Source organism: Hibiscus syriacus, unplaced genomic scaffold (genome assembly GCF_006381635.1).
Source record: "Hibiscus syriacus cultivar Baekdansim isolate YM2019G1 unplaced genomic scaffold, ASM638163v2 tig00116951_pilon, whole genome shotgun sequence".
Classification (NCBI taxonomy): Eukaryota; Viridiplantae; Streptophyta; class Magnoliopsida; order Malvales; family Malvaceae; genus Hibiscus; species Hibiscus syriacus.
The window spans coordinates 6,145,054-6,161,207 of NW_024063482.1; the positions used below are offsets into that span (position 1 = coordinate 6,145,054).

Sequence of the window (16,154 nt, forward strand, 5' to 3'; positions counted from 1 at the left end):
CCTCTGCCTTCACTGCCTCCTCTACATCCTTGCCAATAACCTTCAAAATTAAATTACAATATTAAGACATTGATTATATTCTTAATATTATTTAATTACATTTATTACCCTTTCTTGCTTCTTCGCTCTATCCAACTTCAACTTCAACTTCACCATCACTCTAACCACCTCTTCCTTCCCCCATGCACGGATGCGTGCCACTCCGGTTCTTTCATAAGCCGGCACTGCCTCACAGCCCGACCAAAAATCGAACAGTGCAACCTGCATTTATAATAAAATTTATATTTTTATATAAAAACACAAAAAAGTTCTTCAACTCATTTACCTCTAAGATTGCTATGCACCCTTTGAGGTATCTCTGGCTGCCCTTTTTAAAGTTGATTATTGATTCAATCAATCTCGAATGGATATATTCAGCCCAGTTGAATTCACCCTTCAAGCCTTCATCACAAATGAGCTTCATATGTTCTTTGTTCGTTGACGTATTACCCGTTGGACAAAGAAAAATACCGACAAGGTATAATAGAACTCTGGCCTTCAGCTCATCCCCAACGTAAGATCCACTTTTTATTTCCTCTTCAATTTCAGCATATGTCACCTTATGCTTCAAACCATATTTGGAGGCAAGTGCTTTCCAGTCCTTACTCTGACAGACTTCTACAACACTTTTGCCTTCATTTTCTACCCCCAATACGGCTGCAGCACATGGGATCCCGAGAGGAAATGAAAAATCACCATATTTAGCAACACATTGCCTGACATCAAATTGCGCCATCAAGGATCGACACAATTCCCTCCGAATAGGTCAATCCCTTACTCCTACCAACGATCCAAAACCTATTTCTCCCAGCACATTCAACTGACCCTTCTCCTTAAGGTGTTTAATTAATAAATTCACCCTTTTAATGCTGCATCTTGTCGACACTTCCTACATTTTTTAACAATATATAATGTTATAGTTCTTATATATTTTGTATCAACGTATTTACAAGTTTAATGAATACTTTATTTTCATGTGCTTTCCTCCGTTCTTTGTATTCTTTACTATCATTCCTTGACTGTGTGATGTAAGGTTCCTTTTCAGCATCACTCATTGAATTCCATTTGGACCCCACATCTTTTGTCACCTAATATAAAACATAAACGTTTCTTAATCAATACATTAACACTAAATACTACTCAATGTCAATTTCATTTTACATACCGAACCGCTCTGTGTGCCATCTTCCTTCATCCTTTTGCATTCGGCCATACTGTCAACATTTAAAATTTGTAATCAATTTAAAGTTTATCGATACTTTAATCTAATTACCATTTCAACAATAATAACAAAAAGACATCAATACTTACTAGAAGTACATATATCCACCCTTGGGTTGCTTTCGAGTCTCGGCCTCAATTTCAAAGTCATCTGCTCCACCAACAATTTTCCAACCCATTGACTCCATTTTTCCTTCATATATCAGTTTACGCAAATCAAATTATTTTGTTACATACACTTTATTCAATATACAATATAGATAACTACTCTTGTAGTAAAACGGTTTTCTTCAAAGAATTTGAATGGCCACACCAAAATGTGTCGGCACATTTATACAACATATAATATCATTTTCTACCTATAATATTTAATAAAAGTATCGACATTTATATTTTTCCTTGAATATCACTTTCTACCTGCAATTGTTTCCAAATGCTTCTTTACTCCAAAACCCCAAACAACACATAAAAATCCTATCGCGATTACTGTAATAATAAAAAATTAGGGTTTCGACAACATACTTTTCGATTAGACTGCAGCAACAAACAAACAAACTTCGCTTTAGAAACGCCTTCTGAAATGCAGCAACAATTACGCTTCGCTTTCAAAAACTCGTCCGTTCTATCTATTTTCAGAGGAGATTTAGCTTATATTTTGATCGGATATGTTATTTATATTTAATCGATACAATACAAAAGTGTCAATACTTTTATGTCAGGTGTCGATACTTTCGAAAGGATAATTACCTATTTCTTTGAAAGTGTCGATAATTTATTACACGTACTTACGAAAGTATCGACACTTTCAATATATCCGGTATCATTTTACCGGTTTTATCATTTTGATACCGGTTTTATCATATTTTTACCTGTTATATCGTTGTGGATCGATATTTTTTTTAAAGTATCGACACATTATAAGCGCTAAAACTGCTTCTCTTTTAAATTCACAAAGTGTCGATCCTTATATAAAGTATCGACACTTTCAATATATCCGGTAACGTTTTACCGGTTTTATCATTTTGTTACCGGTTTTATCATATTTTTACCTGGTATATCATTTTAATATTTCTTCATGACTTAGACCTACTTTTATTCGTATGGACACTTTTATAAAAATGATATATACTTTTTTTAAAGTTATGTAATTTATGTTTCAATTTTTTTAATAGTGTTTCATGTTTTCCACCTACAATATTAATTTAATAATTTCATTTACACAAAAAATTATTTGATTATTTGATATTTTATAAAATATTATTTAGAATTTAAATTTAACAATATTAATCAAGATAATAATAAATATGTTTTCCACAGTGAATAAGTATGGACACTTTTATAAAAATGATATATATTTTTTTTAAAGTTATGTAATTTATGTTTCAATTTTTTTTAATAGTGTTTCATGTTTTCCACCTACAATATTAATTTAATAATTTCATTTACACACAAAATTATTTGATTATTTGATATTTTATAAAATATTATTTAGAATTTAAATTTAACAATATTAACCAAAGATAATAATAAATATATTTTCACAGTGAAATAAGTATGGACACTTTTATAAAAAGGATAGATACTTTACAATATAACATGTAAAAATATGACAAAACCAGATTCATTATGACAAAACCGGTCAAATTTACTTGATATGTTAAAAGTATGAACATTTTTATAAAAAGGATAGATACTTACCGATAACCAAAGTTTACCGGTTATCAAATTTTTTAATAGTTTTTCATATTTTCTACCTAAAACATTATTAGTTGTCAACATAATAGATACCGCTAAACCAAATTTATTAAATACATTTTAATATATTTAATACTACCGTATATTAACCTTATATTAACCCGTCTTTCCTGAGACAATCTCAAGTGCGGCGGGGCCATTTTTACCAGTTCTCACGGGAACTCTCAAATCCCACAATCCTGCAAAATTCCAGCATTTTGTTTATTTATTTAATATCCGAATTTTGCCTTCGATTGATCCACCGTCTTCGGCGCCAAATCCAAACACTAGTTTCCAACATTATTCTTCAAATTTTTTTTCTGGTTGTGATTTGTGAATCTTTTTTTTAAGATGGAAATCGAGGAAAAGCAAGCAGAGTTAATTGATCAGTTCGTGAAGCAAGCGTCAGCTCAGAAGGGTTCAGCTCTTGGCCCTGTAATCGTTGAAGCGACATCGCATCCTTCACTTTTCGCCTTCTCTGAGATTCTTGATGTGCCCACTGTCACTGAGGTTACAAACTGTTTCATTATTGATTACTTTACATTTTTTTGGGTACATAATTTGTCACAAGATTCTGGAGGAGCATCAGTGCATCACACTGTTTGGTTAGTGAGGAAATGAGCTGTAAATTAAGGACAAATAAAATTTAGTTATCGTGTTTGGATTTAAATTGATATATTTGTACGTGAACTAAGTTGCTTATTCTTGATGTTACCTCGCATGGGAATTGGGATTGTCATCAATGAAATTAGATTTGAATATTGTAGGATTTTTGTTTTTCTAATTGAAAATTTCGTGGCTTTTTCATTAATTTCTTATGCATTTCATTTAGGATTTTTGGTTTGATCATACTTTTTCCGATCTATTCAATGGTTACTGCGTTATTAGGTGGTTGTCTTTGTTAAGCTATTGTTTAGAGGCATGAGTTTACATGTAATTTACGTGAAAGCAATGTATTTTCAGCTTGAAGGAACTGACAACTCAGTGCACCTTTAGGTGCTTCGATTGTTTGCTCATGGCACGTGGAGTGATTACAAGAGTAAGCTGGCAAACCTGTGTTTTGTTGTTTGATACAAGTTTGTTCGAAGTTTGTAATGCCTTCGATGCACTTGTTTCCTTCCCTCATTTAACATTTTTAGTGGTAAATATGTGTTGCTACTGCCCAAGTTAGACTTCAATCCTGAAAACTGATCATTAGGAGACATCAGTTTTGCCTTTTGTAAATGTTAAGTATGTTCTAGCTTTCTATTGAAATATATGATAACATAGAGATTAGGAAAATGGAAATGAACCGTACATGTAAAGTTGTAAACTAATTCCACTAAACCTTCTGAAATAAAATATAGCACTGAGTTAATTATCTAAATGGAAAATTTCGAGATCTAGTGATTGAAAAGGCATCAAATTTGAATATTAATTTTCCAGCTTAATGATTTGGCTTTTCCACCAAAGTCGTACTTTTCTTTGCTTCTATTTTCTTCATCTCAGTAGTGTCTGTCGGTACTGTATATTCTTCCAGGCACAAGACGCAGCAGAATGCCCTTTCAGCTTTACCTAATTAAATATTTCTCAATCATTTGTGTTTCTCTTAATCCCTTCTGCATATCGTAATCCGATCAACTTTGCAACTATTTAATTAGGGAATAGTGGTAGGCTTCCTAAACTGGTCCCCGATCAAGTCCTCAAGTTAAAGCAACTTACTGTCCTTACAGTTGCGGAGACAAACAAGGTATTCTCTTTGAGTTATGAGGCATTTGAACATCTAAATATGTCATTTGTTGGTCCAGTTCTTCTGTTGTGGTTACAGCGCATTTTTTATATTCAACAAGCATGCCACTTTTAGTTCTCTGTTTTCTAGATAACTGACTTCATGATAAGATTGAATGAATTGCTTAGAATCTCTTGAAAATATTTAAACTTTTTTCAGAATTCCTTTATTCCTCTTTGTAATGTAGAGGGATCAATGTAATATTTGTGGGGAATCTTTGTATGCTGATTATTACATAGGTTTTTCATTTTTCTTTATTAAATAAGTTTTTAAATATCTTCTCTAGGTACTATCATATGGTAAGCTAATGCTGGAATTAGACGTCACAAATATTCGGCAACTTGAAGATTTTCTGATCAACAACTGCATGTATGCGGTAAGTAGCTTCCTAGTGTGATTCTCAGTCGCACCAGTCCCTGTACTAGTTGGTGGATTGCATTTTGGTCCCTCTACTGAAAAAAATGTGCAAATTAATCTCTACACTTTGTAATGAGCAAATTGGCCCCTTTGTTTGAATTTCCGTCCATCATGCTTTAGCTACTGCAACAGCCTTATAAGACCATAGGATGTAATATTTTGTTTTCTTTTTCTTTAAAGGATGATTTTTGTTCAAGTTCAGCACATGGACTATGAAAGAATCATCCAGTCATAACGCCATTTTTTTAAAAAAACAATTAAGTTTAAAAAAAATAATTATGACTCATCCTATTTGCGCATCACACCTATTTTTCTTGAGGGTTAAATTTTAAGGTGGTAATGCATCAAACACATAGCATGCTGAACAGGTATCTTTGATATCGTATCACAGTTCATATGTTTTACTTTTTCAATCATGTACTTATAACCATCTGAAGTCCTTTGGCTGCACCTGAAACCTGAGTTCAAACTTTACTTTTACTGAGTTGGTGTGTGTTCTTGGTGACTATACCTACACTAGAGGAGAGCGTCCCCCCCCCAAAAAAAAAACCCCCACACACACAACAATCAAAAAGAAATTGCTTAAGTGTGTGATAAGTGCTTATTGTGCCTTCTAGTTTTTCCTCCCTTCTCTTTTTAATCTATTTGTGTGTCCTAAGCACCTGACTACCCATGGGGTGTTTTCTTCCCAAGAGGGAGGGGTTGTTACACTTTTAAGGGATGCAAGTTGTGGCACAGTTGAACTGAAAGTTTGCTGATTATTCATTCTTTCGCAACCATTTTTGTCAGGGTCTAGTTAGAGGAAAGCTGGATCAGCTGCGAAGATACTTTGAGGTACCGGTTTCTGGTCTGTATGTTCAAGCTTTTTGTACCTTTCCTTTTTCATTTTCATTTCTTTTCTCAGTTTATTAAATTTCTCGTATTTTTTATGGAAGGTTCAATTCGCTGCTGGGAGGGATTTGAGGCCAGGACAACTTGGAAGTATGATACAAACACTATCAAACTGGTAACATCCTTGTTGTAAAGAAGTATGTGATTAAGTTCTCGGTCAATGTTGCTACTGTCTGATGCCTTACTAGCTTTTGGCTTGGTTCATTAGAGCTAGCTAGTTCAAGTAGGTTTGACAGAAATGCAAATTTAAATTTGCTCAATATCGGCTTATATATCTAGGTTGGCTACATCGGACAACTTACTTATCACAATTCAAGACAAGATAAAATGGGCTGATACTATGAGTGAGTTGGACAAGAAACATCGAAAGGAGCTTGAAGATAGGGTGATGGAAGTAAAGAAATCCGTTGCCATAAAGGTCAGTTGAATCCAGGTTTCCCTTTAAAATTTGATTGATTGGACCATTAGAAAAGCATGAGAAGCAAAATGCTGGTGAAAGTGTTTTCATTTGTTTTGTTGTTGTGTTTTTAGTTTTTAAACTAATTCTATATAGTATTGAAGATAGAAAAAGTAGTTTGATTTTCACAATGCACCTCTGTAAATATTGAAATTGTTTTGGTAGGAGGGGCGATGATGGAAAGAGAGTCCTTTATTTTTCCAAAAATGATTATACCCAAAAGTTTGGAGCTTAAAGCTGCAACTTGCTTGTTAAGATGCAAAATACTGAGTTTAAGGATCTAGGATTAGCATGCCATGACTTGACTCGTTCAATATTGAGGTATGTTGGTAGATGTGGCTTCCTTACATTGTCACAGAAGTAACACTGCAATTAGCCTGATGAAATCTGCTCTGAACCTGGTGGACTGATGGACTGCGAGGAAGGCCAAAGCCGACCAAGAGGTTAATTCTTTTTCTACTTAATTCACTCTCGTTCTAGTCCTTAAATATTATTTTTATTGAAGAGGTGTTATGGTTTCTCTTTTGGTTTTCCACTTCTTTAGGTCATCCACAGAATGAATTTGGTCACTACTTTATACGTTTTTTATGCTGTGGAAAATTGGTTATTACGAGTTGTGGAGTTATATTTATTTATTGAATACAAGAAACATCTGATTCTAGTTTATCATTTGAACTTACTGCATTATTGACGACTGATGGTGTGGAAAAAATGCAGGAGAAGGCATCTGATGTCCAGAACATGCAACTTATTGGATGGGTGTTTGGCCTTTAGAGGACCAGCCGGATTTTTTGTTCATTACATTCCCGGCAACCAATGATTCTGCTTTTCAGACAGTGATACTGCTGCTTTGGTAGTGAATTTGTCATTATGGCGTTAGAATCCGAGAATCATTAGCATATCTTAAACCCATTGATATTCGTATTGATTCGGGAAGACTAGGACAAGATATGGACTAGAAAATTTAAATTACTTAGATATCCAAGATTTACAAATTCAAGTTATTGCACTTCTTGATACTGAACTCCATGCTGCATCACGAAGATCATATCTTGCTTATTGCTTTGTGTAGCTTATGGTTCCATTATGTTGGAAAAGCTTGTTTCCTGTACGCTGTTTATCGGGCAGACTGATCTGAACTTTGAATGTGCAACAGTGCAGTATAAGTCGGCCATTCTAGGGTCCAATGAGGAACTGAACCACCCGGAGGGGGAGACCCGAGCAGAAGCTGCTTTGAACAGACATCTTATGATAGTGGATTTTCGCTCATTCTCTTGCAGCCACTTCGCTTTCGTAACACGCGGGATTTGTGGCGTTTCTCGTTTTTATCTTTCGTTCATTTTGTTCTTATAGTTCTTGGTCGTTCTTATGTGCTTTGCTGATTCAACGGTGGCTGAGAACATCATTGAGAAAAAAGAAGACCTTTATGGGTTCGTGGATCCATCTCTGGCTTGGCTTCGTGTGGTGTCTTTGTTTTCAAATAGAATTCTCAAAACGTGTAATAACTCTATGTGGTTGCCATGGTACACTTTCTTGTTAAACAAACAAAAATTACAATTTTTAGAAAAATGGAATAAAAATATAATTAATCTTCCATATCTATATATTTTTTGTTTTTATTTAGTTCTTTTAATTAAATTTATCTATCAACTTTTTTTAAAAATCAAATCATTATCGATTAAAATATTTTTATTTGTAATGATGTTGGTATAATAGTCATATGGTTAGATCATATATAACTTTATTGTAACACGATATTATTTATCTTATATACCATGTCAATAAATAATTTAAAAATTATAAAAATATTAGGAAAATTTAAAATAAACTAGCGTGAAGTAGTATTCGTAGATTGCTATGTAAGTTCTTATGCAAACATTATTAAATATTTACGGTAAACGACATATTTAGTCACCTAATTATTACATTGATTTTGTTTTGGTCACTCAATTTGTTTTCTCCGAAATAATGCGTAGCATTACGTTTTAATTCTGTTTTAGTCATCATGCAGTTAAAAAGATATTGACGTGATAAAACTTTTTTTATTGTTTTTAAATGATGACATGATATTACCTTATGGTGGCACGTTAGCATCATTGATAATTTTTTAACAACGAGTGACCATAACGTAATGTTAAGTATGATTTAAAAAAAGTTGAGTGACCAAATTGGAACCAAAGTGACATTTGGATGACTAAATATAATTTATCCAAAAATAACACTTTAATCAGCAACCCGTAAAAAATAATAATAATTTAACTCTAGGATTGATAGTCAAATTTGTTTAAAAAATGGATGGTTAAATTTAATTTCAAAAAACAGGACAGATTTTTTACAAAAAAAAAAAGTAAGACATTAATTACCAAATTTATTATTGTACCAAAAATCATTAATCTGGTTTTAGAATCCAAGCAAAACTCAAAAGAATAAAACCTTTGTGACTTGAAAAATAATTTTCATTCTTTTTCATCTCCACCCAAAGTATTGAGCACTTAAACATACTTAATTTCATGTACAAAGACATAATCTCAAGCTTTTGTATTCAACCTCACGTCCTCTTATATAATGTACCGATAATTATTCTCACATTCTCAATAGAAGTTCCCGATGATCCAGCAAATATAATTCATAAAAGATAATAGAATACAAGAATTTTCCATTGCAAAAGATAAAAAGTTGTGATTAACTCACCATACAGACACAGCATGGAGTTTACACAGTTTTAAGTCCTCAAAAGACATATATGTTCAAATGTATATATATAAAGAAGATAAAGTAGCACTGGATACAGACACACAAAATGATGAACTACAAAAAAAAAAAACAAGAACTTTGTTCTGATAGTTCTTATGTCTAAAGGTTTACATGCACAGAGAGAGAGAGAGAGAGAGATTAGAAATGTAACTAAAGGCATATGACTAATAAATTACGTTGTTTCCTGAATTTAGATGGATGTTTCTACTTGGTGATGCTCCAAGTTCCTAAGTACAATTCTCGCAAAGATTTTAGCCTCGATAGATGACGTTGCTGAAGCCGCCGCTGCACGCAGAACCCTTGCTGCTCCAACACCCTGCATAAGGCTAGCATGGTGCACGGCATGTCGACCACCGGGAATGGTGAACTGAAAATATTTCAATGAGTTATAAAATGGAACATGTGAATATCCCTTAGCAATACGTATCGTAATTCAGAATGAAATTATCCGAACAGGTTTTTTGTTGGAACCCAGAAGAAATCGGTAGCCATATATTTACTGGAGTAGAGCAAATGCTGCGCATGCCTTGAGTATTGGAGAAGAGTTTCGGAGCATCGAGATGAATCTTCCTATTTCAGCCCCACTAAGGAATAGAAAAGTTGCGTTAATTCCGAGAGATCAACAACACACATGAGTGCAAATGCATGCAATGGCATGATAGGAAAGAGGGACGGCAAGCTTCAAAAGATGATAAAACACTAGCCGACATGATTAATCAATCACAAGCATTGCGAGATAGCTAAACGAGGTTTTTAATAACATGTAGAACAAAAGAAGACATATCATATACCATATCGGAGACTAACATGTAGAACAAAGAAGACATATCATATACCATATCGGAGACTATCTTTGAATAGCGTTACTAAAACCATAAAAGTATATCCTTCTAGTAATTTACAATTGCATTTCTTCATTGACATCTATAGCGTCCGTTTTCTTCATTAACAGCATGCCATTTTCCTTGTGCGACTTAATATTGAAGTTGAGACAATAATTATCTGAAAACCGCGAATGAATCCGGAATACAACCAGGAGGGAAAAGGACGAGGGAAGGAAACCTGCATCTCAGATGCCCTGCTTCCTGAATACGAGCCTTTTCGGTTACTTGTGCCAAGGCCGCTTGAGCTGAAGAAGCAGCAGCTGCAGCAAATGCTTGCGGATTGGAGAACGTACGAATGAAAGCTTCAATATGATTCAAAGCCATTCTTCGGGCCCCATCCAAACTCACACTCTTTGAAGTGCTTTCTGATGATAAACTCATTGGTGCAAACTCATCAATTCTGCTAAAAACAACATATGAAGCAAATTAGTACCAAAATGCTCCTCTCTATGAGATCTGGAATAGTTCTAAACTGGCCTCAACTCAATTTATCTCACGGATGAGCTGTGGTTAGAGGTGAAATGCCACTTGAATCCAGAGCTAGCTGAGATTCTAACAAAATCTATAATGAAGTTATTGCCAAGTAAAAAAGAATTTTATATGTTTGAACATGAAAATTTCAGAGTAGAAACTATATAAATTTCCACTAATAGTTTTACAAATTTGGTCAATTTAGAGGCTGCTTTTATTAAGGATAGAGATGATAATATGGTTCACTTTTCAGTCGTGGGTAAATATTGTCTCTAATCAGAGATCTCACCATGATAAGGCACAAAAAAATGTTAAAACCAACTAAATATATAAAATAAGCATACAGTAAACTTAATACAACAAGGTCCTGCGAAAAGAAGTAGATATTAAAATAGATGAAGGCACGTTGAGGCTAGAATATATACCTCCATCAAACATGTATGCCAGTGCCAATGCAGCCATGAAGCGTGCCATCTTGGATAATGATGAAGAACAAAGATGAACAAGTGCAGGAACTCCACCTTCTTCCACTATCCGCAGAGCATTACTATGGTTAAAAGCAAGGTTCCAAAGAGCCCCAGCGGCAGTTTCATGAACATCCTGAAAGAAAAAGCACAAGTTAAATCCAACTGAGATGCCGCCTGATGAAAAGTTAGATCATACACTAACTGCAAGGATTGGGCTCATGAAATGCTTACTTCAGCATCAGAGCGTGCAAGTGCAATCAAGGGGGCAACACCTCCTTCTCGTCCAATAGCAATGCTAACAAAGACCAAAGATAAATAGCATGAATATTCTACTTACTAGAGTTGCATGGAATGGTCAATTGAGAATATTTTTCGAGGAAAAATCATGAACAAGAAGAAAATCCGGTTGGCCATTAACACGGAGAAATTATTTTATCCAGGATAATGCTGATTAGGTTGTATTACCTATTGGCTTCTGACACTGACAATCCCCAAAGAGCACCAGCTGCCTCTCTTGAAGACCTGGGGAAGCATTTGAACAAGATTGGGCAAGAGTAACCTACAAAGAAAAATTAAATAAATAACTTTTGTGATGTTGTGAACTCTTTACCAACAGAAGTTCTCTTCACATGAGCTCTTCCAAAGAATGATTGTGAAGCCAAGAGCACAATTCAACTAATCTTAAACATTACTCAATTTCTGAAGCACTTCACTGTAGTGGTTAATATTTCAGGATTGAGAATTTTTCATCATAACACCACACAGGGGAGAGTAAAAGGCAAATGAAACACCGAAGGTATCTGTAGGAACCGTGGGATACAAGGAAGCCTCAGATGACTGAGATACATCCTCTCTACATATAATATTATGGTAGATCTGCATTTAATTCTGGAAACAAACTAAATGATTTAAAAGTCTGCGGAAATCAATATGTCCAAGCAAAAATTATATAACATGTCCACTTAAAGTTATGGATATTTGGGAGGTCTTTTAGTAGACATACAGTTATCCACTTGTTGCTACATGTAAGGGTAACCAAGGGTACCGCTGCTTAGACAGAGAAAACAATAGAGGCTGAAAAAGATAAATGTAGTACCAATGCCTCAACACCACCAGCAGCAGCAATTGCTTCTCGATTTCTGTCATCAAATGACAAATTCCACAATGCACCAGCAGCTTCTTGCCTGTTTCAATCAGTAGAAATCATCATAAACGTTAGAACAAACCCAACATAATTTTGTTCATAGAGAAAAAAAATGTTATAGTCTACGAGTTATGGACTGGATTTATTATTTGGGACCAACAGGAAAAACAAGTGAGCTAAAACAAGTCTTGTGGGATTGGCAGATGAACAATGAACCTATTTGCACGAAAAAGTATATAATAGGTGTTACCAAGAGACAGCTTAAACACATGATTGTATTTACCTGACACCTTCATGAGGAGAACGTGTAAGTTGAACTAGTGCTTCAAGAGCACCAGCCTCTTGTCCTACAGCAGCATTGTTGCTGTTGCTATCACCATGAGAAGCCAAATTTGCCAAGGCACGAGCAGCCTATCATATTTGCACAAGTCATTAAAACTCGAAACAAACAAGTTGTATACAGTGACATGAGTAACCATTTAGGGGTAAGGAACTGGATTCCAACACAAATCTAAAGACAAACAAGTTGACAGTTGAAGCCATCAATATTGTATTTGCACATGACTGCACACTTCAGCATATTTAAGCATTTGCACATGACTGCACACTTGGAATCAGAAGAATGCAAGATGACGATAAGGGTACTTAGAAAATGTAAAAGAACTAGAACAATGTGACAAAATATCGTAGACTGCATTATGAGTTTGTTGTTGTGACTGGGTATAATAACATAGCCACAATTAGATAATTGAAAAAGCTGGCTAATCATTTCAAGTTAATAATTCAAAGGAACTGTAGTGATTATATCATGCACATTCGGAGGTTTACACTTAATTGTGAAAGTAATGGAACCTGTTCTTGCACTCCTTCAAACTTGCAATTACGGGCAAGCATCACTAGTGCATGCACGCCACCTGCACTGGCGACTTCTATACTACATTTATCATCAGCTGCCAAATTTGCCAAGGCGCCAGCAGCGCGTTCCTGAAAATGCACAAAGGAACTCATGATCCAACCAGCAAACTCTAGCCTGACAGAAACTTCAATCATGAGAGAGCTAGATGCCACACAATATTTAAGATAGTAAACAAAATACATCTCATAAAGAGAAGCATACAAGAACTCCATCACTGCCTGAGGACCATTTGAATATAAGGTCAACCAAAGCTTGACACCACCAGCCTCAGCAATTGCAGCCTAATATGTTTAAGAAGAAAATGCAATTAGGACTACAAAAAGAAAGCTTATGATCTCAGGCGTGAGAAAAAACACAGAATAGTAGAAAACCTTGTGCTCTTCCCCTACAGAAAGGTTCCATAGCCCTCCAGCTGCCTCCTCAGCAACCAGCTTGTTCATGGACCTAGCCAATCCAGCGAGGATATTAATTCCTCCTTCTTCAGCAACAGCTTTAGCAACATTGGCATTGACAGACAAGTTTGCTAGAGCCTATGCCATTAAAAAGTACAAATCAACTCAAGTCTCATATAATGCATTAGTAACATTGATATTTAAGGTAATACATGGAAAACACACATCAAAGTGTTGTGAATAGCAAATTCTTCACCTAAATAGAAAGCATCAAACCATCCTATGGTAACTAGAATAAACTAAGGTAAAATAAATGAATATGATGATAGTTACAGTGGGATGAGAAAACAATATTTTTTTTAAAATAGGATAATAACCTTTGCAGCCTCCGATTGAAGTCCTTCACGCCAAGATTTGGCTAGGTTCAGAAGAAGTCGGATGCCACCGTCTCGCATAACTGCTTCAGCCCTTCCACGGTCTATACTTGCATTTTCATCATCAATAACAACAAAAGTGCCAGTCCAGTAGCTGCCCTTTCTTGAACATCCTCTTGTGAGCCCTGCACTAAGCTGAGCAACAATGCTGCCCCATGCTTAAGCCAGAATTCATCGAGACCTTGTGGGTTGCTCTCAGCAATACGCAAAAGTGTGAGATAAGATCCACTCAAGCCAAGTCATGATCTCATTCAAGTTTTTATCTCTATTCTTTGAGCACCTCCAATCCAAAAACACATTATTCACTTTATTTGAAGTTTCGGCAAATAAAGAAGATAGTTCCCTGAAAATATCTGAAAAAAGGGCAAGCAACACTTTGCCGTTGGTTTTGGTGCTGCTAATGCTGGGGTCCTGTTCAAGAACCGTACAATTTAAAGTACACAAAATCTTCAAGCTCTGGGATGAGGATAACAGTCTAGAAACAGCATCTAAACCGATGTCAGTTCTAGAAACATCCAACCCAATCAATTTAGGTAGCTTGTGCCACAGAAGCGAAACCAAATCCATTTCATATTGTAGTCCCTGCAACAGTGAGAAAACGAACGATAAAATATTTCCCAATGCTGCCTCATCAACGTTTAGACAATCAAGGAACCCAATATCAACTAGATTTGGACAATGCTTAGCCAAAGCATTGATCGCATCAGCATAAACATCCTTTATTCCAGACAGCCGGAGTTTCTTCAATTTGGGACAACAAAGGGCTGTTGCTTTTATAGCATCACCAGTGATCCTTTCACAGAAGTCTGGCCCAAGCTGAAGACTTTCCAAAGCCTCATGCCGAGCAACAATCACAGATAAGGTAGCATCGGTTATTTCCTGCAGTAATCACCACTTATTTCACGCAAACTCTTAGCTTGAAGATTAATTATTGCATCAGCAGACTCTGCCCCACGAAACCTAAGCTTTTGAAGATTGACACACCTAGAAGCAAGTAAGGTAGCCGTTGCAGCATCAAATTTATGAGCACGAAGATCCATTGAACTCCATAAACATTGAGAACCACCTAAAACCCTCCATGTCTTACAGGTTGATGATAAGCTTGCCCTATCACGATAATTCAGACAAGAAAACAATTGAATCACTGTATCATCAGGCAAGTTTGTCCAATCAACAACTCCATTTCTGTCAAGGCCTAAATCCTCAACTTCAATTTCTAGATAACTCAGCGAGACAGCGTCATCCTTCCCTTTCTTCGCCACCTTGCGACGTAGCCGACGAGTCATGTCTTGATCAATCTAAAAAAGACTCCAAATACCGAAATCCTCCAAACCTGGAAGCAACAAAACCTTATAACCGGTAAGTGCACGTGGAACTAAAGTACATACGCCCTTCAAACTCAAATACCCAATTCATAGAACAACTTAACAAGTATAAAGAGAGAAAAAATGGCAATGGCCTCAGGCCTCAAAACCCTTAATTCAAACCAGCAATGGAATTGTATGTATATCTTAAATTTGATATTTACAACAATCTAATTGACCGAATTCATACAACCCAATGAAATCCAGAATGATAAATGCAACAATCGAATTCTCAAACCCGAGAGAGTTCAGTCTTTCTGGGTATGATGGGTAAACCCTTAAATCTCGTACCTTTCGAGATTAAATCAATTGACACTTTCTTCTTCTTCTTCTTTATTTGTTTTTATCTGATTGCATTGGAGAAGCTTCAATGGAAGGAAATAAAAAGGGGAAAGAGAGTGAAATTAACGTTGGAGACAATTCAAAGCAAGCACACACGAGAGAGAGAAAGAGAAACCAAACCCTGAAGCTCAAAGGCGTCTAAAACTCTCTTTGGCTAAATCTGCATCTTTATTGTACACACAGGAAAAGAGATACAGGAAATGGGAATTTTGTAAGAAATTTTTTACAGCATTGTGGAAGGAATCATCGTAAATTGCTGCTTCAAAAATTATGGATATTACTTATATGATAAAATTTTCATATTTGTGGTTAAAACCGATTACATTTTATGTGATATTGTATCATATGAAGGTTTTTTTTTCATTTAACATAAAAGTACATATTTAAATTATTGATGTTGTTTATTAAATTATTGATGTTGTTATATTTGATTGTAAATTTAAAAAGTATCATTTACGT

At 35.2% G+C, this 16,154-nt stretch overlaps 2 pseudogenes; one reads left to right on the top strand and one right to left on the bottom strand.

Annotated features, from left to right (window-relative positions):
• Window positions 1-3,140: 3,140 nt before the first annotated feature.
• On the top strand, window positions 3,141-8,064 carry LOC120188934 (annotated as a pseudogene).
• A 1,254-nt stretch (window positions 8,065-9,318) lies between these two features.
• On the bottom strand, window positions 9,319-15,916 carry LOC120188935 (annotated as a pseudogene).
• Window positions 15,917-16,154: the final 238 nt, after the last annotated feature.